Source organism: Xiphophorus hellerii, chromosome 7 (assembly GCF_003331165.1).
Source record: "Xiphophorus hellerii strain 12219 chromosome 7, Xiphophorus_hellerii-4.1, whole genome shotgun sequence".
Lineage (NCBI taxonomy): Eukaryota > Metazoa > Chordata > Actinopteri > Cyprinodontiformes > Poeciliidae > Xiphophorus > Xiphophorus hellerii.
This window is the reverse complement of record NC_045678.1, coordinates 9498654-9523468: the sequence shown is the minus strand read 5'-3', so window position 1 is coordinate 9523468 and position 24815 is coordinate 9498654. Positions and strand designations below refer to the sequence as shown.

The following is a 24815-nucleotide window of genomic DNA, read 5'->3' as shown; positions in this document are numbered from 1 at the left end:
TCCAGTCAAATCTGTAACGTGTCCCGACCTGAAATATCTGCTAAGAAGAACATCAGTGACTCCTTGACTGCGGGTATAATTAAACTGTCTTTCTCTCCTTTGGGTGCAAGTTTATTCTTCCAGACTCACAACGGTACAGCGCTCTGTTCATGTATCGACTTCAAGGGTCGGAATGATAACCCGACCTCACGTCCATCTTTCTCTTGAGTCACGCTGTTTAGTTTTGAGGTAAGGCTCAAAAAAACTTGAAACATCTGTGCCACATGCAGCTAAAAAAAAGCAAATGTTAAAGAGAATGTACTTTAATAATTTTTATATGAAACATATCTAAAAGAAAGTGGGAACAAAAAAACATACATGATGCAACAGTTGTAGAGAAACCGACTCCATAAATATTTTTTTCCAGCTTTCCGGTGAGCATTTTAAGATGATCAGATCATTTGAATATCAGATTAATGTCATTTTTAAAGACTTGTTTAGGAAAAATGAAACCAAAAAATATATATTTTTAAAAATTTGGTAAATCTACTACTGATTCAGTTTACATAAATGTTACTGTGCCTATCTCATACATAGAAATCCGAACGAAATATTTCATAAATCCTTTTCAATCTTTCAAGTTTTAAAATGATTTTTTCCCCAGTGAGCTTTCCAGTAAGTGTGTAACTGGGATCAATTCAATTCAACAATATTTTATTAATGCCAGAGAGAAATTCAATGTTGCTGCAACTCGTATAGAAATTTTTTCCAGAAGTTGTAGATGCTGATGTTTGTAGGCAGAACGGATCTACTCTAGTGATCTATATTAGAGCAGACCTGAAGAGTCCCTCAGATTATAAGCTTAATATGCCATACACATTTCATTATTAACCAGCTCAGTTAACACAAAGCAAATCAAGATGAAATATCTGAAAAGAAACAGATATATTTTAGGAATTAAATTGTTGTTGCTGATTTTACATGTGAACTAAACTCCACGGTGTTTTCTTTAAATTCAACTTTCTGAGGCCACACTTTCTGTCTCTCCATGTTTCCCTTCACTGTAGCAGTTTTCAACAACAAAGACATCCATTAAAAAAGACCTTGGTAAGTGCGTCTGCAGTGAAATCCTGGTTTCTAAAGAGAAATTTGTTTTCTTCTGACTCACTCATGTGGGGAATTTTACCATTATTCACTTCACTTAATACTTTAATGTTAAAGTATTTAATGTTTTAACATTAAAATATGCTAAAGCGCATATTTTTCATGTTGAATTGGATGGCTTTCAGTTTAGCAGCTGCAGGTTCTCATGGTTAACAATGTTTACTGACAAGATGGGTAAATTAAAAAAAAAAGATTAAAATCTTAAACATTCATGAATAAAAAAAAGCTTCCTCACTTTGACTCTGCAAAAAAAAAAAAATAGCTTGTTGTGGTCCTCTTTGGAAGATGTTACATTTTTAATAACGTTTCTATTTTTCTTCTGTAGATAGTTGAGGATTCGACTCTGCAACAGAAAAGGAGAAAATGTAAATTTTCCAGTTTTTAATTTCTCTCCTTCAAACAAAATTACACTTTTTTAAAACACATCTTCATAACTGGAGTGTTGTTTTATTGATACTAAAGACAGATTTCTCTGTGACAGCTCTTAAATCTAGAAATCATCACTAAACCCCCCTTTTTATGGCAAATATTTATAGAGATCCTTCAGGGGATCCACAAGACCTCCTGTTTCCAGCTTCAGCAGCCACAGAATTACTTCTGCAATCTAACATAAAGCCAGATTATGCAATCCTGAGGGTCAGTCGGAGTGAAGTGGCACAGCAGAGACCACCCAGCAAACCCACTCAGAAACCAGAAGGAAAGTAAGATGATCCCCTCATTATGACACCTCCTCCAGACACTTGCGGAAAACTGAGTTAGTTGACTGTAAATACAAAAAGATGATGGAAAACACGGTGCGCCCCAGCCTGTATTTACAGCTGTCAGCGACAAACAGTAGAGTTCGCACACGCGAAATACGCGAAATTTGTATTTTTCCTTACATACTTATCCACTTGTACAGTTGTGTGTGTGTGTGTGGGTGTGTGCGTGTGTGTGCGTGTTTGCCTCTCTAAATACTCTATATGTCCCTGTTTCTATTTGTTGAGCGCGTTAGTGAAGGCGGGGGTCGGACATGCGCAGTGCGGAGGCAGTGTGCCGCGGAGAGCGCGCGACTCTCTCCGGCTCCGACAGAGTCCCGGAGTGTCCGGATACCTGAAGGATGACGGGCTGACTGACTGATGGCTGCTCGGCCAGAGTGCGAGCGGAACCAACGGGCTGGAGACGCTGGTCGGTTCAGGATCGATCAAAAGTGACCGACAGGGCAGCTGGTTTAGTGTGAGAGCGGAGTTGAGCGCTTTAGACCAACAGGACTCTACTTTCTTCATCCATCCGTCACCTCTTCTTCATCCGGTAAGGCACCTTGCTCCTTCTTTTCCCGACGATAGCTCTTCTATCACTCCACCTCTTTTCCTCTTTTCTTTTCTGAGTTAGTTGAAGATTTTAATGTGAGCCGAGCCCCTGCAGCTGCTGCTTTATGACCCCACAGTATGATACTGCCGTATTCTTATCCATATTATTTGTCAGTTAATTTAATCAAGTCATGTTGTCGTCTGTTTCCCATTTGATATGTCTGCTGATTTTTGGCCCTTCTGACTGGAATGATTAGTTTGATGATGTGCTTCTTCTGTCTTTTGAAGCGTCCAGGAGTAAAATAATCCCTTTAATTTGTTTAAATGGTCACTTCTTGCGCTCATTATACATACTTTTTTTTTTTTAGGTTTTAAGCATTACCTCCGTTATAGTACGTAGTTTAACATTTTATGAGAAAGTGCCAGCAAATGTAACCACTTAATTTCAAAAGCTAAATGCAAAGTTATTCTTATGTTTTGTTTTTGATTTTTTTTTTTTTCTTCTGTCAGTGTGTTTTGCTGATTAAACAAAACTAATGTGTGTTGGCAGAGTAACAAGAACTTACATTTTCATTGTAGAATTGCATGTTTTTGTTTTCTTGCTTTCGGAATCCAAAACCAACAAAAGGTTTTGTGTTTATTCTGGAAAAATGCCATAAATATACAAAAGTGAAAGACACTGAGGTCGCACTCTAAACACTTCAAGGTTAAATATAGCCCATCCTAGATACATGCATATTTAGGCATTTAATACAACAGGGTCGTGTTGTGGGTTTGACCCTGCAGCCTAGGTTCTGTTTTCAACCCATAAAATACGCTAAAAGGTCAAATATGAAGGGTGGGTTAATAAAAGGAACCAGTTGCCCAGAAAAATAGAAATGTAATGTTTGTGTTAAAACGAATGTTGTTCATCCATTGATGATTTTTTTTAAACACATTGAAAGGGATTGTTTTATCTGTCTGCAGCAGTTAGAGGCAAGGCACCTTGGTTGACCTTTCCAGAGTGTGTTGACCATCACAGGGCAACGCAGAAACACACGACATAGATAGTCACACCCACAACTCTCATCACAGAGAGCCATTGAATGAACTCACAGTATCTTCAGTCAATTAGCGTCTAATTACGGTGGCCAATTAGCCTATTATGCAGGCCTTTGGATAGCAGGAAGGAAGCCACTTTACCTGAAAGCAACAGCAGATAATTGTGTCTGAATGTTTTTTTGTTTTTAGTTACTTCTGCTTTTGAAATAATAAGGAAGAGTTACATTATAGTCTAACAGATCAAGATGCTCATCCTGCCACATATTTCTAGTTCGTGCCATACGGTTGGAGGTGCAGTCTCACATAATGAGAAAAATAATCGCAATGCCAGCAGTCTACATATTCAGCCTTCCAACAGCTGCTTCTGAAAGCTATAGACAAAAACTATAACTTTGCGCGCAGTTTTCACGCTGCTCACAGAGTACGCACTGTACATTACAGCATTTGGGAGCCTTAAGACAAAATGTACAGGTTCGCAATATAAACTTGTCCACCATGCAAACTGTATATGTTTACGTTACATTTCAAACATATCAAACATTTGCGTATCCTGTCACTCACCAGTCCTTCTAGGAAGTGACCCAAGCATGATGTTGTTATGGAATATCTCGTCTGTTGCTAACTTACTTAGCAACAGACGAGCTAAATAAGTTAGCAACTATTATTTGGAAAATGACTTCTTTAATAATCACGCAGCCCAGCGTAGTTGTGTAAACCCTAAATCACACTTCTTACTCCACTTCTCTGCCTGTAAAAGTCATTTTATCTCCCTGTACCTGCCCACTAGGATATGCTAGGGGGTGTCTGTCTATAATCACATTGCATTTGGGTTGAACAGATAGTCCAGCAGTGTTTTTGTGGTGCTGCAGAATTAAGAAAATGTGGTCATTTGGAACATGTGGGTGGATAAATTGTCTTCTGTTTATTTAATTTTGAAAGATTTTTTCTTTAGGAAGTTAAAATAAAAATAAAGTGTTACGGTCAAAGCAAAGCATTAAGTATTTTCACCATGTACAGTAAATGCTACGACTGAAAGTTTGGTGTAATTTAGCTCATTTTAAGAATATAACAAATATCTCTGCAAATCCAAGTGAACTCTGACTAAAACTCTAAAACGGTGCACTTTCTTTATTCTTTTTAGCTTTTAACTAGCAGACACACAGAGGTCGTTACAATTAGAAAATCAAATACAAATAGACTTTGCAATGTTACATCAGCCCTGTACTTCTTTGAAAATTATGCAATAAAATGTTGCATGTTTGAGATTTTCACTAAATATAAAAGAGTCTTCTCATCTCATTTCCGTTCTCATTATACGGCAGATGTAATAACTCTTTGGTGTATCCATTAAACATGAGCAGACTTCAGAAAATGTTCAAATGTTCAAATGTAGATGTAATTTATTCTCATCAATGATTCTAACATATCTCTGGTGTGTATTGAACGCACTTCATTATTGATATGAAGTCCAGTACTATGATCCACTCCCATGAACACACACACACTGACACACTCCTGTCAAAGCTGGCAAACTGGTCCTTTCCTTTCTTTTCCTTTCCTTTCCTTCCTCTTTCCTTTCCTTTTATTTTCTTTCCTTGTCTTTTTCAAATACATTGAAGTCTTTCTTTCACTGCACAATCCCGTCCTCTTTGTTCCTCGCCTGTTGCCCTCCTTCCTCAGCTCTGTATTTTTTCTCACTTATCTTCTACAGTTTTTCTCCTTCGTGTCCCATGTGGAACAAATCGGACATCAATCACTCTGTCCTTTTTACCCTTCCTACCTTTCCTTTTGTTCCCTCCATCACTCCATGCTGCCTTCAGTGCTCCAGTCTTTTTCCTGCTGTGCTGCTGCTCTTTGATTGAATGTTTAGACATTTTCACAGTTTGTGTCAGACTTTCCTTTTTCTAATTAGCACTTTTCACCTTGATTAAAGGAGAAGTACTCTGTTGCAGAAAGAGAAAAGGGGAACCTATAGTTTTGAGCAGGAATAAGTTAACAATCAATGGTACAGTTAGAAATAAATTATAAGAGACTAGTTCTTCTCTTTCTGCTGATTTATTTTGTAAGTCCATATTTACACAACGTTTCCAAAAACTTCTGAAAATAAATTGTGTTTACACAACAGTGGAATGAAAAGTCAAATAGCGATCGAAACAATGTAGTTTGCATTCCACGCCTGTAGGAGGCGATGAAACTTTATGAACTCTCTGAAACGGTGTGTTTTTGTAACCCTTTGCTTGTAAAGAGGTGTGCATTTGATTCTGTGAATGTTATGCGTCTTTGCCAACATCTTAAACAATGCACGATGAGCAGATTCTGTTTTATCTTGCCTAATAATCTGAAGAGGTGCAGCAGCACAGGCAGAACATGGAGGTTGTTGTTGTGCTGTGAATGAGTAAAAACCCGACTTGACTGACTTCATCGGTTCCAAATGTTTTCGCTTCGCCTTTACAAGGACGTGTTTGGGAAACATTTGTGTTCTTGTCCGGCCGAGATGCTGTTACCAGGTGAAGAAAAGGCCAAGGCACAACAAAACATTTGCTTCTTACTGTCCTGGCATCTTGGTATTTTTTCCCTTCCCATTTCCACTTTGATTTGGTACCCAAAAAGCAAACCTCTTCGTACCCTTGCACTTAAAACATTGCATGTGAAATTAATTTTGTTGTAATTAAATATGTTTTTTAAATTATGGGAATAATTTGTGATAGAAATGCAATACCTGAAAACATTGTCTTTTCAGCCTATTTTCATTTATTAAGATTCTGATCTCCATTTGAGTCAGCTGACCCAGAAAGAATGACACCAAAATACCTCAAAGTGGCCTCCTGCTGTAAGATATGATTTATTAATCACATTTACAAAAATTACTTTAAATTGTTGATTTTCAAGGCAAGTACAAAATGTCCCCCTATGATCCGAAACAATAATAAAGATATAAATGCACATTCTTGAGTCTTTTCATAGGTTGTCAAATTGCGTAATGTCAGCTGGTGTTCTTTAGGTTTTAGATGTGTCCCTTAATCAACACAAACAGTTTAGATAAATGGACCATTACCAGGCCTCTGCAGAATTTGATGCCATGTCCAATAAGCTGCATTGGATCAGAAACACGTTTAAACCATTCAGGACACCAGAACTGGGGACCACTGGCTGAATTAAAAGTCAAATTTATGTACAGAAATGTGTGTCTTTTGATAACTGTCTGCTTTTAGTAAATAATGAGAACAACATAGTCTTCACTATGTCACAGTCATGAATTTTGATGATGTTTTTCCCTTACAAACATTGATCATTTCAGCTCTGGGACGATATGTTGCTGGCTCAGAGACAAATCAGTGGTGACTATATTCTAAACACCTTTATTAGCCCATCCATAGTGGGTCAGTTTGGACATGATTGATTGCAAGAAGGCATCTCTGGCCAGATTTGAAAATATTGCAGCTTCTCCCAACTGGATTTATTTTTTTTTGTGCCCCACCAGGGTCTCTTTTGTGGGCTCTAGTGTCCCTTATATGATAGTAGGCTGACAGGAAACAGGGAAGGAGAGGGGGGAAGACATGCGGCAAATATCGTCGGGTCCGGGAGTCGAACCCGCGATGGCCGCGTCGAGGACTCAAGGCCTCCAAATATGGGTCGCGCTAACCACTACGCCACCACGGCACGCCCCCAACTGGATATTTTGATGGATTTGGGGGATTTATATCTAAAAATTAATTTCTTCACTTGATATTTTTGATCATACTAAACCATGAAGGCATTATCTTCTGTTATCGTATGTTTGCTCTGTACTAATTACTGAGTATCTGTGAGGTATTAACTAGAATTATGCTGCTGATGCCTGTACTATACTGATGCCAGTATAGCATTTGACAAATTATTTGCTAAATGATAATTGTTACTATTAGTCCAAAATGATGCTGATAACAGATTGTAGACGAGCTACTACTTTTGGTTTTTATTTTTTGCTTAGAGCCTCCTGCTGTGCATAAGGAGAAAATACAGCTGTTGTGTTTGCTCTGATTGTTTGCGTTGAAGGAGTGAAACAGTGTGCTTCAACATTTGTCCAATAATGAGAATAAGTTGGGATTTGTTGTTGTTGTCTATACTTTCAACATCCCTTAATCCACCCGTTGTTTTCCGCTTATCTGAGATCACGTTCTCAGTCCAGGAGGAATAATATTTTATTTCCTTTTGTACTCCAGTGAGTTTCTAGTTTGCCCCCTGGTCTGCCTTCGGGCTAACTCTTAGCCACCCTAGGAAAATAGTCTTTTACAGCCACTTCTGTCCAGTGTTCTTTTACTGGTGGTCCGTATCTTAATAACCAAAGGTGAGGGTCAAAATGTACATAGACTAGTAAATCGATAACTTCACAGTTAAACTTAGCTCTTTTTACACAATGAGAGACCAGGCCAGTGCTCATGCTACTACAGACAAGCTCTGAATACCATTATTTTCAACACGACATAGGCAAATTAAACCTTTAAAGCGGTGTTAAAAAGACATAACTTCATGCAGCTGTTACTGGTGCGGATATAAGTTTCACTTAAATTTCACATAAGTACATATGTCATCTACTGAAACTGTCCCAGAGTCTGAATGAACCACTTGAACAACTTAGCCTTCGCAACCTCAAAAAGAAAGACCATGCAAGAATAAGGAAAAAAATATCAACAGGAATGACGCTGTGATCTCTCAGAGCCAGTGTTGTTCTAAGGTAGGGCTTTGGCTGGATAAACACACTGTTTTTACTTTTAATACCGCAGATTAATCTGCCCATTGAATTAGAAAAACAACTGGCTGTTAGATAAATAAATAAATCGGCCATTAAGCTGTTGGCCGATTAATGGCCAACAGCTTAATGCTCTACAAGATGGCATTATTTTATGGCATCCCAACCTGCTGATAGATGGCATTAAATCATTGCCAGACAATAATACCCAAATGTTAGAGATTAACCTGCTATGAGACTTTTTCCTCAACCTTTCGGTCCATTTTTAACTCACAGACTGCGCATAAAAGGTCGGGTCTAAAATCCCAATAAAAAGCTTTTACAATTTTACTCTGTAGGTAGATATGTCCTTCAGTAACACACTCGCTCTTTTTTTCGTCTTCACATAAATCAATTTTTTATCTATTTATAGCTTATGACAGCATTCCTACACACAGTGTCTGCATGTGTGTTGTTGTGTGCCAGGACTCCAACAGTGGGCAGATTGAGAAGCAGCATGTTGTTACGTCAGGGCAGATTAGTTTGGAAACCTGCAGGGATCACACACACACATACACACGCACGCCCCCAGGCACCCGCACACGCCCACACACCCCCACACACACACGCCTGCCCACATGCAAAAATAAAATAAAATCACACACACAAACTGTTGTTTCTATTCTGAAGCTGCTGAGATCCTCATTTGAGTTTCTGTATGTGTGGACAGACAGCAGCAGGCAGGTGTAATGAGCTCAGCTAACAACTCCCTTCTTGTTTTGTTTGAACAGATATTCCACATCTGTCTTTAATTGAAAGCCATATTTCACACAGTTGCAGTGTTTTTTCTTCTTCTTTCATGTCAAACCCAGTGAGATAACAGTTGCTGAGAAGACACTAGCACTTAGCTGTTAGCTTAGCATAGCTTTTGGAAACATGGGACTTTGCTGTTAGCTTAATAAAGCAATCAAAAACATGGAGTTTATTTTAGCATGGCAATCAGAAACATAAAAGTTAGCTTAGCATATTAATCTTAAACTAATCTGTTTAGCTGTTGGTTTAGTTGTTAGCTTAACATATTGAGTAAAATTTCTTTTAAATTGATTTTGATGGATATAACATTTTTATGCCAACTGACGGTAACATATAACTCGATTGTGCTATGAAATGCCACAATTGTATGCCTTGAAAATACAATTCAATTCCTTTTAACTTGGTATAGTGATCAGAAACATTGGGGTTTTGCTTACCATATTGATTAGAAACATAGAACTAATCTTAGCATAGCAATCAGAAACAGCAAGCTTGGCTTAGCTTGGCAAAATGATTAAAAACATGCCGTTTAGCTTTGTAAAGTAATCAAAAACATTGGGTTTAGCTTGGCATCAGGGCATCATTCTGACACCAAACAATTACTTGTTGATAATTCAGTAGGCATAGTTTGTTTCAAAACCCCCCCTTTTTTTTTTAGCTTAGATCATAATTTTTCTCCATTCATCAACTCAGTGAAGGTTCTCAAATTGCAGCGTCATGTGTATTTTTCTTGGCCAGAATAATCAGAATTACTTTTTAAAAAGTGTAGGAACCTTTTTTTTTTTCATTCAGCTCTCCAGCAGTGTGCAGGAGAGGGACAGTATTGTGTTGCGCCATTAACATTTCGTGACATCTCTAATCTCATCTTAGCAAATTTTGAAACCCTGACTTTTTAGAACCTCTCTGTAGCTTAATGCCTGAAACCGTCTCATGCCCCATTAAGAGCAATCTCCAAGCTCTATTAAAACCAGCCACCCAGATTCAAGGCTGATGATCTTGCACATCCACTTTGTGTGAAACAACTTGTTTCCCCTCAAAGGCAGTTTTCTATCACCCTAGCAGGAACACACGGTCCACTGCGGTGTGTGCAGTGGGTAGTTTGCTGGTGCCTACAGTACAGAGTGCTAACAGTGAGCCACTTCATTACTCCCATTCTGTCTGCTGTGATTTATGGAGCTACCTGTGCCCGAGTGTGTGCATCTGCACCTGCTCCCCATGTTGTCTGAGGATATTTTTAATTAATTGCCTGTCATGTGATAAAGAGGAATAGATGACAATAATGAAACGTGATTGGGTGATTATTGCAAAAAGCAGAATTAGGCTCGATACAAGGTGTGTGTTTGTGATTGTGGGTGAAATTGTTAAGGCAGAAGTTATGAGTCGGCGTGTGCGTGCGCGCGTGTGTGTAAATAGGACGGCAGTGATGAAGTGTTTGCTCACGACTCCCGTCTCGGAGGAATTACATGCACACACACTGAGGTTGTGAAGGTCATGACGACACACACTCCTACACACATTACCTGGAAGGCTACTGAAAGTGGTGAGAAGTCTCACCAGTCAGAAAATGATGTTCAGATCTCATATTTTATCCCAAAGCAGCTCAGACTAAATCCCCGTTGCTATGTTCTGGTGTTTGTGTTCATAACAGTCGACTGCTTACTCAGCTGGCTAACACAAAACACAAACAGCAGAAAACTGGTGCTGGTCTTGTTCAAACCTAGATATCGTTTTTTTTTATCTATTTAGCTTAACTTGTGATGTTCATTGAGTAAAACAGAACATGATTTCCACTCTTGATCTTATTAGAAATATTTATTTTCTTCTTGTTGGCTATTAATGAGACTTTGTAGCTTGTTAGTGTTCAGCTACAATCACAGAGCGAAATGCTGCATGTATGCAGGACTAAATGTGAAAATATATTGCATTAGAACCACACACATGTGTAGCGATAATCTCCGCTGACACACTCAACTGGGAAAAACTTATCGCATTGATGCTACTTTTGATGACTGAGCTAGTGAAGCTACAGAACTGAGCTCACTGAGCTGCCTCTTTTTAGTCTATTAAAAATTTAAAACACGAACCTTAAAGGGATTTTTTTTAGATCTAGATCAAGTGATACATGAAAATGTATGTAGAGTGCCATAAAAAACTTTAATCTGTTTTTGCGTTCTTATTATACAATACAGCTCTGGAAAAAATGAAGAGCCCATTGAAAACCTCCTGGTTATTCCACCAAATATTGATTTCTGAACTCTCCTTGAGTTAAAACATTAGTTTTGCTGTTTCTGAATGAATATGAACTTGTTTTCTTTGCTTTATGTGAGGTCTGAAAGTACTGCATCTTTTTTGTTATTTTGACCATTTCTCATTTCCTGTAAATAAATGCAAAATGTCAGTAATTCATAGAATACAAGAACAATGTTAATTTTACTCAAACATATACGTACAAAAAGTAAAATTAGAGCAACTTATAATTTTAAGTGGTCTCTTGATTTTTTTCCAGAGCTGTTTACGTTTGAGATTGTTAATCTAAGTTTCATTTCATACATATAGTAAATTACCTGAGGACCAACAAATAGTGGTGTTTTATTTAATAAAGGAAACAAAAACTATCCACACCAACCCGATCCTGTTTGGAAAAGTAATGCCACTTCATAAATTAACTCTATTGACAGCTCGGTTTCAGTAGGCCTGATCACGGTCAAACCTTTCGAATCAAAAAGCAATTCAAACAGAACATGTCTGACAACATGAAGTAGGCTGCAGATTTCACAAAGTGACACATCACATGTCACAAGTTAAAGAAAGTTAAGACACTATCTGACACCTATCAGTCTGAAAAGCTGTTTTTTAGGCTTTGCGACGCCATGTGAATAATTCATCATAATTCAGCGCCGTAATTAAGAGCAACTTCCCTGTTTTTAAATGAGCCTGGACAGTTTTTTAACACCTGTAGCTTAAGATTTTGCATATTTAAACTGATCACAATATGTCGACATTGAAGTTTAGAAAAATATAGATAACTAGTATTTCTTCACTAGGATATCAAGTTTTTATATCGGTGCATCGGTATGAATAAGACTCCAAAGATCAGATGTTTTCAAAACCACAATTTAAGATTTGAGAACATTTTACTTTGTTCTTTGTTTTAGGCACAAAAAGAGTATTTTAATTTGTGAATCATTTAAAATTATATAAAAATATTACACGCTAATCCAACTTTAACTCTAAAATGTTGTAGTTATCCTTCTAGATCAATTATCCTCAGATCAATACTTGTTTGATCATTACGTTGTAAAGACTTTTCGTGTGCAGAGTGGGGTTAATCTAGGCAATGAGTGAGTGTTTGGTTGTGTTGGGGGTCACAGGAGGAGAGCGAGGCTTGCCCAGGGCCTGACTCATGCCAGAACCCGCCACTGCTCCCCACTGACAGGATAAAGAGCCCCAGGTTTGGTTTTGGCATCCAAAATTTACCAGATGCAAATATGACCGAGCATCTGTGGGACGTGGCTGGAGAGGCCTAATCCACGGTGACCCCACGCTGACACCCACACCCCTGAGGGACTCCCTGCCAACGCCGCAGTGCTGGGACTTTCCACTAGCCATGACCAAATAGAAAATGTCACATTAAATCATAACTGCAAATTAGAACGTGAATAACAGCCTGGAGGAAGTGAATGACTGCGGCGACGTTGTTTAAGATGTTGTTTCGATAACCTCACACCAACGATTATCCGTCACAACTCACAAAGCGTCTCAAATAAACTGTGCAATGATTACATTGTGTAGCACCTCCAAATGTATTACTGCCCATTAAAAACTCGCAAAGACCGTTAAAATGAAGTTATTTTTTATTGCAATAATTCTGTACACATATTAAAAAACCTTTCATTTATTCTCCACCTTGTTAAGCTGAAGAGAGTTTCTTGAAACGTTTATTTAGTCGTCTATAAGTTTCTGTTTCCACTGTGCCTCCAACGTATTGGCATAAACTTGCCCATATCTCCAGTCAGAGCAATAATAAAAAGTGTAAAGCTACTGTCATTGTGACAAACAATGCTGGATTAGGACCCACATTTATCTTGCCAGCACAAACGGCAGGATGCGAGGAGAAAAAAAACCCCTGAAAAACCCCTTGTTGGAGACCTGGAGGATGTTAATGAAATTATACATCTGCAATAAAGATGAATTTCTTACAAGGTTTCACACATATTTGCCTAGAGTGCCAGTAAATGTGGGGGGCATGGTAAATACTGACGATATTTTTTGGTGCAGTCACACTCAAAGTTCAAAGGGTAACTGTAGTTCTTTTGCTGCTTGTAGCTTTTTAGAACATTTCACTGTATTTTTGTCTAAACATAAATAGAGAAATGGTTCGTTTAGATGTCCATTCACAATATGATCCTGTTTGTCTGCAGAAATTGATGTTTTATGTGACGGATATATAATTCTTTTTTGTTTTTAGATCGTCAATTTAAAGTCTAAAAGACTTTTTTATTGGTCTGATGTAATATTCTGATATTTACTGGAATAAATCAGATTTTCAACCTGAACATTGACAATTAGTTACAATTATTGATTATTACTACTGCAATAATTATAATAATTGATTATCGTTTATTTTTATCAATCATAATCATTTCATCACATTTTTGGTGTTGCTCTTGTCACTGCAGCTCTGCAACACAGAGAAAGAAAACATGGCTTTAATGTAGCAAACAGTTTTTTTTTACTCTGAAAGATATTTGAGGAGGACATTTTTGGTGATAAAACCATGTTCATAGCCATGTTCATAAATGCTTTCCAAATTAAAGATTTTTCAAAAGTTAGTAGCACAACAGTATGAACGTTACAAATTGAGCTTTTGGGAAACAGTGACCTTGCAGCCCACGTCATCCACACCCACTAGTGCGTGATGAAGCCAACCAGCACTGGAAACTAATTTCTAGTGATGTAGATTTGTGCAGACGTTGTTGTCAGAACACTATCGCCATGTGCTGAAAACAGGAAGTTTGAGTTTTGGAAGAGTTTCTAGCATTGCTTAAACTCTACTTTGATAAAAATATCTAGAATCTGTGTTTATTACTACCTCATGGGTCTGTAAAAACCTGAAACTAGATACTAATTATTGGAATATTGGCTATTTACTGTATAACCAAACAAAACTAAAATATCAGAATTCCACTTTTAGAGAAAGCCCATAAATACAGTAAATCATAAGAAAACAACAAAAAAATATGCTTAATGCAGACCCAGTCAATAAATTAGAATATTATAGAAAAGTCCATTTAATTCAGGAACTATTATCAACTTTATTGTAATAAAGTTGATAATAAAGTAACTTTATTACTTTATTGTAATAAAGTTGATAATAAAGTTTATCAACTTTATTATATAGATTAATGACCCACCAATGGCTATTTGAAAGCCTTTATTTCTGCTATGATTTTATTACTTACCGGTAAAGAAACAGTGACATTTAAAATTAGAATATTACCTCAGACCAATAAAAAAACTTGCTTGAATGTCAGTTTCAAAGGAAACTTTTAATCTGACAAATGAGCCTCATGTATTGAATATGACAGTATATCGACACAACTTTAGGTCAATCAGGAAGACGAGCAACGTCTTTGCATCAGCAGGAAAAGGACAGAAAGGTTAATCAAGTCAAACACGACGTCACAGTGTTTTAAATGTCAAGGTGATGCCGTTCTTTTAATAGAAACCGAGACGCGCCTCAACTGTCAACATGCCGTCCTCTGTGATGTCACTCTGTCAGCTTCCAGCTTCACTTTGCGCTTTGAAATTCCTCAGTTAGGAGACACTTAAACGCCGCACAATGCGCGTGTGTGTTTACGTGTTTGTCTCACGTTTCTTCTCCCATTAGTTGAGTGGAACAGGTGTTGAATGTTTGATGAGTCAGCATGTTGAGGAGGAAATGATGTCATAGACGTCATCTCCTCTTTCGGTCTGCGTTGCTGCTTTTTTGCTGTGGCGTCAAGTCCTTCACTGCTCCCGCTAAGACGGCTGATTTGCACCTTTGAAGAGACTGTTGCCGTGCCAACCTACGATGGACCTGCAGGATGTATTTAACCTTTTGCAGTGACCAGTCAGATATTCTCAACTGGCCTCTGATGTCAAAAATTTGGGATTCGTGCTTAAAGCAACATGTTATTTAATAAAAATAACTTGAAATAGGACGTGATATTGTAAATTGTGTGAAGAAATTGAAAGACAACAGAGTAACGGTGTTTTTCGTGTTGCTGAGATGTGCAGAGCCAAAGTAAAATCTACAACTACTATGCAGGATTTTCCAACAGGACATTGAAATACAAAAAAATATTAGGATTAAAGTTAATGGCTTCATCTGCTTGTCATAATGCAATTAAAAGGTTTTTAAGTTAGTTTTCTATATTCTATCCAATATTCTGTCCAAAGTCAGAAAATATTGAGATAAGACTCAAATTAATAATAATGGAAAAATAAAGTTTATTCTAGACTTCTTTGGGGTCTTAACTTACAATATTTCATGAGAATCAATCCCAAATAGGGATCAGGATAAAAATAAGTGGAATTGATATACGGCAAACATTTGCACTGCATTTGTTGCCATAAAAGAACACACTTAACTTAAAAAAAAGATTATCACCTCTTTAATTAACAGGCAAATGGATGAAAAATTTGTGTTTAAAAGATAACAACGTATCTTAAACTTGAAATTTACTTTCATGTTTTAGTGAAAGTAAATTTTAACTAAAATTTACTGTAGTCAGAAATACATTTTAGTCAAAATTTGACTAAAGTACTTCCAGATGTCTCTGTTCTCTGTTCCAGCTGAACTACGTGTAGTGAGAAGAGACGGATGTCACCTCACATCAGTCTCACATCCAAAGGCCTGGCGTTCTAGGGGACCCCTAGAGTGACAAGTTTTATATAATTTAAGCATTTAATAAATGTGTTCAGAGGAGTGTTACTGGTAAAGTGCTGCAACAGGAAGCTTTAGACAGCAATGAGACAGCCACTATATACAGCTGCACCTCTTCAACTGATGGCATCACCTTAGCATACCAGCAATAATGAAAATGTTGCACAATGAGACACAAAATGTTAGATTATATCATCAAGATATAACCAGAGTGACAGGAAGTGGCTGAACAGAACTATGGAGAAAATAGAAACAAACTACTAATAATTACTCACAAAAACAGCAACTGAACACAAGTCCAAAGAAGTATAATGTTATAAGAAAGGTACAATTCAAGTAAAACAACAAAAATAAGAAAAAGACCTGATAAGTTCTATGTTTGCTCAAACCTTTGTCTAACTATGTGAAAGCTGTGAGTTCAACTTCAGCTTCCTCAAGTGGTAATTAAGTATTTTAACTCTCCGGTCGTGTTGTGAGACGGGGTTCATCGAACCCCACAAGCTTTTTATTCTGTGCGCAGTCCAGCGAGGTTGCACTGACGCCATGTGCGGTTTCACGAGGTTATTTTTCTGTCTGTGGTTTCGGGAACTGGCGGTCTGACGGGATAGCCTCCTCCACTCCCTGCTGTCCAACCATGACACCTCCTGCTCTCCTCCTGAGCGTCACACTGAAACTGCAGAAGGATTAAGGAATTATGGAGACAAAACATAAAAAATTTAACATTTTAACTGTATACTAAAATTCTAATATATATTGTGAGATTTTAATTGCATTGGTTCTGACAATTTTGTTATTTGGTGTTACTGGACTTCTACTTTCTAAAAATCCCGTCAGTGAATAATATGACAGTGTTCAGTTCCCAAAGTGAACGTTCTCTGGTACGACTCATCTTCTGGTATGTTGGGGTCAGAGGTCAAAGGAATTTCATGAATGCCTACCAGACGAGGGAGGGGGGTAAATCAGACGACAGGCACTCAGAAGTGTTCAAGTGGTAATCTCTATTATTAGACCACAGATTATACCAACTGAGCTAAAACTCACACACACAGACACTAACACACATTTATCTGAGGATTATAATCCCAATCCCACAATCTTCTTCTGGCTTGACCAATCATGTCCTACCAAATCCTACACAGCCTGCTGGGTAACCTAGATGTAGTATGTTGTGTGTGTGTGTGTGTTTGTGTGGGCGTGGGTGTGTGTGTGTGTGTGTGTTAATCTCTGACAGGCTGTAATAGAGGAACATCTGGTCCATCTCTTTCCTGTTTAGGCAGGAAAAATACTCCGTACAGATTTTCAAAATAAGGTGGAACATTATTTTTACCTTTTGTACACTTATTAGTAAAATAGACTCATGGGAATTGTAGTTTACTTTTGTTACACTGAAGCATGGGATTATATTATGTTATGTATACTTTAGGTAAAAATACCTCTGTTTTTTTATGCCACAAAATTTACAAAGACATTTAAGCTGCTACAAAATCAATATAACATTACTTATGAAAGCTTTGATAATTGACTATAACCTTTATCTATTATTATTTTTGATTTTTATAGACTTAATCAAAAATGTACAACAAACATTCTTTTAAGTCCTTGTTGTTCAGAGTATTGTCTTTTTGTTTGCAAGCTGTAGATTAAAAAAGTGATGCTCTGCGAGCTTTCAATTTCCAAATCACAAATATGAAAATAAGTCAGCCATAAAGACCTGCTCACACACAAAAAACTCAGAAAAGAGCGAACTGTTCACCACTTACTTCAGTTCAGGGTTTTTTTGTGCATTTTCACTATAATTAGCTGAATCTGAATCATCATTTATTACATAAGGACAGACATTTTGTCGTTGAATTGGTGTAACAAAGATTTAAGTATTGTGTACATATGTTCTTGTTTTAGAATAAGACCTGCATGTTTTTTTTTTATCATTTGGATCCAGCTAATTTTGTAAGGAATGTTTGACCTCGAATGTTAATTTTATTTCTACATAACTGGTAGACATCATGTAAAAAAGGGAATCTTGAGAACTATTGTACAGTTTGATTTTTTTTAAAGACATATCTTTATTACATAAATCTGCCTAAAAATCGCGATATTAGTTATAGTGACATATTCTACTTTTAATAAAAAAGAAACTTCAATTTTAAACAACACAATGATGGAAAAAAGCTCCCTGTTTCTTTTTCTGCCAATAAATTCGTTAACAGGGAAAATGGTTTTTGTCACATCCTTTGGTTTCCTTGTCCAGAGAGTTCTGTCGTTGGAGATGAGGGCCCCTTGAGTCTGAGGTGCCTTTGTGAAAACTTCAGTCCTGGATTTTTAAAGAGGAGCAGAGCTTCACCTTGAGCAGTAAGAGTCACATGGCGATGGAGCAGAGCAGCTATTTAAAGACAGAACCGAAGTCACAGTGTCCTGAAGTGAAGGTTGGACAGAACAAACCGAATGTGCATTGTTGCGCTCTCTGTGTGCGTTAGGTTTACTCCTAGAGCTGTGCTTAAATCATGCAACATCAAATCACCACTGTGAGAATTTGAGATCAGAACAAACACTCCAGACCACATCTTTTCATTTAAACATGAGCTATTGTTAGATTTTGGGGAACAATCAAATCAATATCCTTGACAAAAACAACTGCGATAGCTGGGATACATATCTCTACATGTTATGAAATCTACCCTTCAATTTTTAAAAAGAGAGCCTGTAGAATACAAGTTTTAATTTCCAGCAAAAAAAAAAAAAAAAAAAGAAGAAGAGAATAGAAACGGGAGTATTTTTAGGTAGTAAAACCCCAAAAAAGAGCGAACCTGGTCAACTTTAAAATTTCTAAACTTCTACATTGTTTTAAGGCCTACCTCTGGTAAGCTATAGCACTCCTCACTGTTCAAACCCGTTTATAGCAACACAGATCCTCTAAAATTAACAACAAAAAGTAATAATGACGTTGACGTGTCAACGGTGACAACAATGCTAATAAACATGTAAAAAAGTAGTAATATTTGATCTGAGTGCCTTGGAAATTACATTTTGAAATCCACAATTCTCTGTTTCCCTTGCATATAAATATGTTGACAGACAGATGTTTCTCTCAGCCAGTTTTTGAGTGGGAAAAACAAAAGGACGTGCCATGCAAGTGAAGCAGTGGCTATCAAAAAATAACTTCCACACTTGCCCATATCTACAGTCAGAGTACTAATTAAAAGTTTAAAACAATGGGAACTGCGGCAAACAAGGCTGCTAGAGGACCAATATTTATTTTACTTAGGAGTATTTTCTGGAAGGTTATAAAAAAAGCTGCATTTTCTTCCAGCTCCATTACATTAAAAACTGATATGTAAAAAATGGTTGGACTACGGTTTTTAAAAATGAAAACGCTATGAGTTTCCTGAAATACATTACAGATTGTCTAGATACACAGATGATGCAAAAATCCAGAGTTTTTCTTATCTATAGGAACCCAGTGCAGACTACAATTTAAGACTTTTCCTTTTTTTATTTTACTACTATATGTTTTTTTTTTGTTTTTATATACAGCACCCTGCATGCACTGTATTGCTCCCGATAAGCTGCAGCCTACACAGTTTTTTCTTTAATTACATTTCACTCGCCATCTATCAAAACACTCATCTCTGTGTGTCATGCATTCACATGCGCACACACCTGCATTGCATCATTTTATGGCTTTAATTGAAGAAGTGTGAATATACATTTCAAAGTTAACGTGTGGATCCTGACTCTTCAAATGACAGCTCACCGAAATATTCCTATTAGTATTAAAAAACAGTAAATGTAACCCTGCTGAAGAAAAAGCAACATAAATCAGATATCCTTCCTAATCCGGGGCCGTGAGGTACGGAGGGACAAACTCAAAAGGACGGAGACAAAAGGAACACTGTGGTAAAATAAAACTTAAAGAAAAAAGGATCTCCAGGGACTGACTTTCTGTTAGCATAATACCATTGGATGGAAACACAACCGCTTGAGTCATCTTTTTACTACCAAGAGTTTCTATAGCAACCAACCAACACACAGGATCCTAGATTGTCTGCAGACTCGTCTTTCCACCTTTCTGACTTGAAGCGCTTCGTTTTGCTGACATGAATGTTTTCTCGCTCTGCTTGCGTCTTTTATTTCGTCGCATGATGGCTGCTCCGATGACTAAAGCGTTGCGGCGTCCTCAAAAAGCGTGACTGTCAGAATGACCAACAGAAATGTAGTCTTTTATATGTTGCTAAAGGTCATGAGCACTTTTAAATTTGTGTTATTTAAATCTGAGTTTTTCATTTCTGATCTCTTTAGCAAGGCTTTGACCTCCAGATTCTTATAATTTCTGGTGTTTTTTGTTGATTCAAAAAAGCACTTGGGTAGAATGTTGTCTGGCTCCAACTACTCGACTTCTTGTTTTTTGAGCCAGAGAGGCAGGTGAAGAGGTTCGAGGAGCAATTGTCTGAGACCGTGAGGAAGTACGAACATCTGTACGGCTCTTCCAGATCAGCCTACAAAGATTTGCAAATGGCAACAAACTCCAGGATGGAAGTAGCACAGAAATTGTCCACAGATTTTCCAGGTCATCAATCACTATTTTTTTCAAGTTCGGTCTGATCATTCTGGGCCCTTTAGGGTGGTGGAGGGCCCCATGCCTGCACCATGACTCTAAATGATGAGAGTGAGAAAGTGCTTTTCTGACTGAAAATAGCTAACTTTGAATTTTCACTCAATAACAAACTCCACACTGAAGAGTGTGGTTGCATATGCTGCAGACATGTCGCATTCAGTTAACATAAAAAAGACCCGCTGGTTATGGTCACTGGTAATACTCAACAGTATAACCAGTGACTGTCTGATAAACTGATTTTGCCAATTTATAAATTATTTGAAAAAAAAAAAAGGAATAGACTCCTTACTGGTAGTTTAGTTTTTTGTGAGGAAATAGCACAAATATCAGAATCTTTGACATTGTTAAAAACCATGCGTCTCATGAGTATTAAGACTCAATCTCGTTTGCTGTATCGCTGACCGGACGAGGAAGGAGGCATAATTATCTGAATGGAGGTCCCTGTTTGTGTCCTCGGAGCGTCTTCAGGTTTCAGCCTCCTGCAGATTCAACTCACACAAACTGGCTGCTTGTTCTTTTAGTGGCCGTGTCACGAGTGAAGAAGACTCTTTGTCTTAAATCCGGCCTGACAGGCGGTTGTTTCTCTGAAAAAAGGCTGCGTAGGTGCATATCTTAGTTTGTGGTTTTAGGTCAGAACTGCTCCAGTTTGCGGGTTATATATAAAAGAATCTGCTCAGATATCACCTGATGGAACATTTTGAAGGTCATGAACAGCTTGTGTGAAAAGACAAGACACACATCAACGGGGAAAGAGTAGATTTATTTTCTGGTAGGAAAATACAAAGATTATAATAGATAAAGTTGCATAAACATTTCCAAATATGCTAATTGTTTTATTGGTAAAAGAAAACAAAAATTTCAGCAACTTCCCATCTTGGAATCCTACAGGAATACACATCAAACTGTGTCTTGTAGTTTGTCCCCAGCATCTCTGCTGCTGTTGGCCGCCGCTCTGCTCAGTTTGCGTGCCTTGGTGGGAGTGTGTGTGTGTTTGTCTTTGGTCACTGTTATTACCAGATCCAGGCCTCAGGGTGAGCGAGCCACTCTCAGACCCCTCTCTGTCTTGTTACATTTCCATTAGTTTCTTTGTCCTGTCGTTCCCTCAGGTTGATATGTGTGTGCGTGGGGGTGGGCGGGTGTGTGTGTGTGTCTTTGTGGACAGCAGTCTCTTTCAGGGAACTGTGCCATACATTAGTGCCCTCTGTTCTTTTATCTATAACACCAGCAGGATCCAGAGCATTCAGCCTGATTGCCCACTCCTCTGACATAAATACACAGCAGGGAAAGATAAGACATCTAACTAGGAAAGCTGTTTTCCTTTATGCTGTCATTTCCAAATTTTGTCGCTAGGACAATGTTGTGGGTGCAACCAGGTTCATATTGATCAGCTATAACATTTCTTATTTTTCTGAGTCAATAAATTCAGAAGGCAAATTTATTGAATCATGATGTATTGGTATTAACATCAATATCCACCAACGTTAATCATCTTTTAACATGTCGATATTGGTCCGATAAGTAAAACTGGACTGATATTAATAACCGATGTTTATTTCCATGTTGTTGCTGGTTGTTTATGTGAGAGGGACAGAGATGCAGTGCAGGATTGCATGGTGTTTAACTAAAGCAGAAGCAATGTCAGTTGTGTTATTATTTACAGTTGGAAAAGTGTAGGAAAATTCACATACTTATAACATCGATAGATGTAGATAAGATGCCATAAAAGCAATATTAATGTCAGATATCAAATAAAGCGTTACCTCTTATTTATATTTTGAAAAGGTTCACCTTTTGCAAAATATAACCTCCATCTTTTCCTGACATGTTAACTAATACAAAGTTAAATTTTGATATTCTAAATGCTATAGACAGATTTCTACGTTATTTTTTTTGTTTGTCATTTTCTGTATGCGTTTGTTTTTTCAGGAGTTTGGCTCCGTAGTTTCATTGAAAGGAACTTAAAGGTTCAGCATACCAAGAAGTGTTGGACAATTTAATTCAACCAACTTTAATGAACCATTTTGTCCCTGGCTGTTCCAGGGAAGAATTACACAGAATCTTCCTGATAGTAGGGGTGATCTTAGAGAGTGCATGTGCAAGCTAGGTCTTAACGTCCCACATCAGTGCCTGACCCCACAAATGCGCCTCTGGACAAATAGTCAAAAATTCCCCTAAGCACATTCAGAGGAGCTGAAGCTGCTCAAGCAGCAAAGGACATATGAAACCCTATGGATTAACAATGGGAGGTGACTAAAAATAATATGAGTGAGACAGCAAACAAGCCAAAACGTCTGGACAGAGAGTGCATATAGATGACAGACAATGCATTAAAACAGGAAAGCGTCTCTAACACTATATGTCTATGCTGTATATGTTTGCTTCCACATTCAGGAAAACATTGTCCGAAAGTGTCTTGGTATAATTTGCATCCTGGTTTTAAATGCTAAACTCATTTATGTTCTATCAGGCAACTGAAGCCTGTCAGATAGGCAGCCTGTACTTTGTTGTACCATTCATTTGTCAGAATATAAAGAATTATTCCCCTAAGCGCAGTAATTAACACACACACACAAAAATGTTGGAACATAGGTTTGGTGATCAGAGCGGATAAAACACTGACTTTTGAGTTTTTTCACACATGCATTTAAAAGTAACTGAGATATTTGTCGGCACACATTCTTCATGAACTTTAGAGGAATGTAGTGCTGAGGTGAAAGAGTTCTTGGATGATGTTAAATGTTCCTGCAGTGCAGTCCAGGACGCCTTCTCGTCAGTGTTTGCAGTGAAAAAAAAAAAAAGAAATCAAGAATTTCCATCGTGTGAGCAAGTTTTGACTGAAATGAGCAGGCGTCAGCTTTGACTCATTCATACAGCTGTGCTTAGTGCACTGATCCGAGTTCTCCTCGTCTGGATTTAGCCGTCAAAAGGTGGCCTGGGATCATCGCCGGGACAGAGGAGATGAACTCTATTTAAGAGTAACATGAAAGAAACTGAGATGAGGCTAAAACTCAGTCAGCTGCTGCTTTGAAGTTGCCACTGAGAAGCACCACTGGAAAAGATTTTTCAGCTTTTTCCTCCACAGGCAGAAATTACATTGTTGCTTGGCTGTAGTGCATGTGTGTGTGGGATTATAACCCACAGCTGGCCTCTCTGATTACTGACTGCCTGGTCAGCCTGGATTAGACTCACACACAGGACCGAAGGCAAAGGTAAATGCACACATTTCACTTGACTTTAATCCTGAACGCTCTGCTCACCGAGAGTCTTTGTTTAAATCTTACTTTGTGCGCGGCAGTGTGTTTCAGCTCCTGTATTTACCTCTGCGGCTGTGTGTGCGCATACTTGTAGGGGTGTGTGTGTGTGTAATTCCCTGTTCAGTATAGCAGTTATATTTAATCCTTCCTCTGCTGAAGCTGATGTCAGCATCAGCTGGCTCTGAGATGGTCTGTGTGCGTGTAGGCGTGTGCGGGCGTCGGGGTGTGTGTGTGTGTGTGTGTGTGTGTACAGGTAAGAGCATAAGTAGCTAATTCATCACTGTGTCTGATTAACCAGCATCTGCAGAGCTTCTCTAAATGCTAGCGACCAGCTGGAATACCTGCATGATAAAAATAACTGAAGAACTGAAATAAATATGATGTTTCAACTTCATCAGACGTTATTCTGTGTTTTCATGTGTGATTCGAAACGTTTAGGTTTTAGGCAGGCTAAAAAAACTGATTCATGGAGTGGCGAAGGGAAGTTTAAACTAGCAGATACAAGGAAACGTTATTAGATAAAATGACTTTGTAGCCTCCTGAATGCTCGATTTTGGGTTTTATTATTTATTCTGAGGTTAAATCAATCTGTGAAGCATTCAAGTCTAGATATATGTAATCATATTGATTTAACTGTCTTCTGTTTCTTCAAAGTTCACTTTTGTTGCACCACTGTAACATGTTTCTGTAAAAGTCATGAAATGAGAAAAACTGACTCGCTGAGAATCAGTTTGTGATCTCCAATTTTATAAAAATTTTGACCTGCTGATAACTTCGGCTGATTCCTTTTTCTTAAAAATAAGAGGTACTTTTTTTCCACTTCCTGGATAAGTGGAATTTAATTTAATGTGCAGTAAAATCATGCAGGTTATGAGAAAACTGAAACATTTCCATCTTTTATATTAAACAAGAAACCAGCTCATATCAGTTTTTGTATATAGAATTAATCTTCAGAAGATTAAAAACAATTGTTAAAAGATTTTGATGAGTCAAATGAAGCTTCATTGCAAAGATTAGAAGATTTTAA

At 37.7% G+C, this 24815-nt stretch overlaps 1 protein-coding gene across 2 annotated transcripts in view; it reads left to right on the top strand.

Moving 5' to 3' along the window:
• The first annotated feature begins 2172 nt into the window (after positions 1 to 2172).
• Positions 2173 to 24815, top strand: part of znf385b (zinc finger protein 385B) — a 62372-nt gene continuing 39729 nt past the window's right edge. Inside the window, exon 1 of one of the 2 annotated variants that reach the window (XM_032568105.1) lies at positions 2173 to 2433. The gene's annotated coding sequence lies outside the window, so the exon portion shown is untranslated. The remainder of the gene's footprint in view (positions 2434 to 24815) is intronic. The other variant, XM_032568103.1, reaches the window with a different exon arrangement.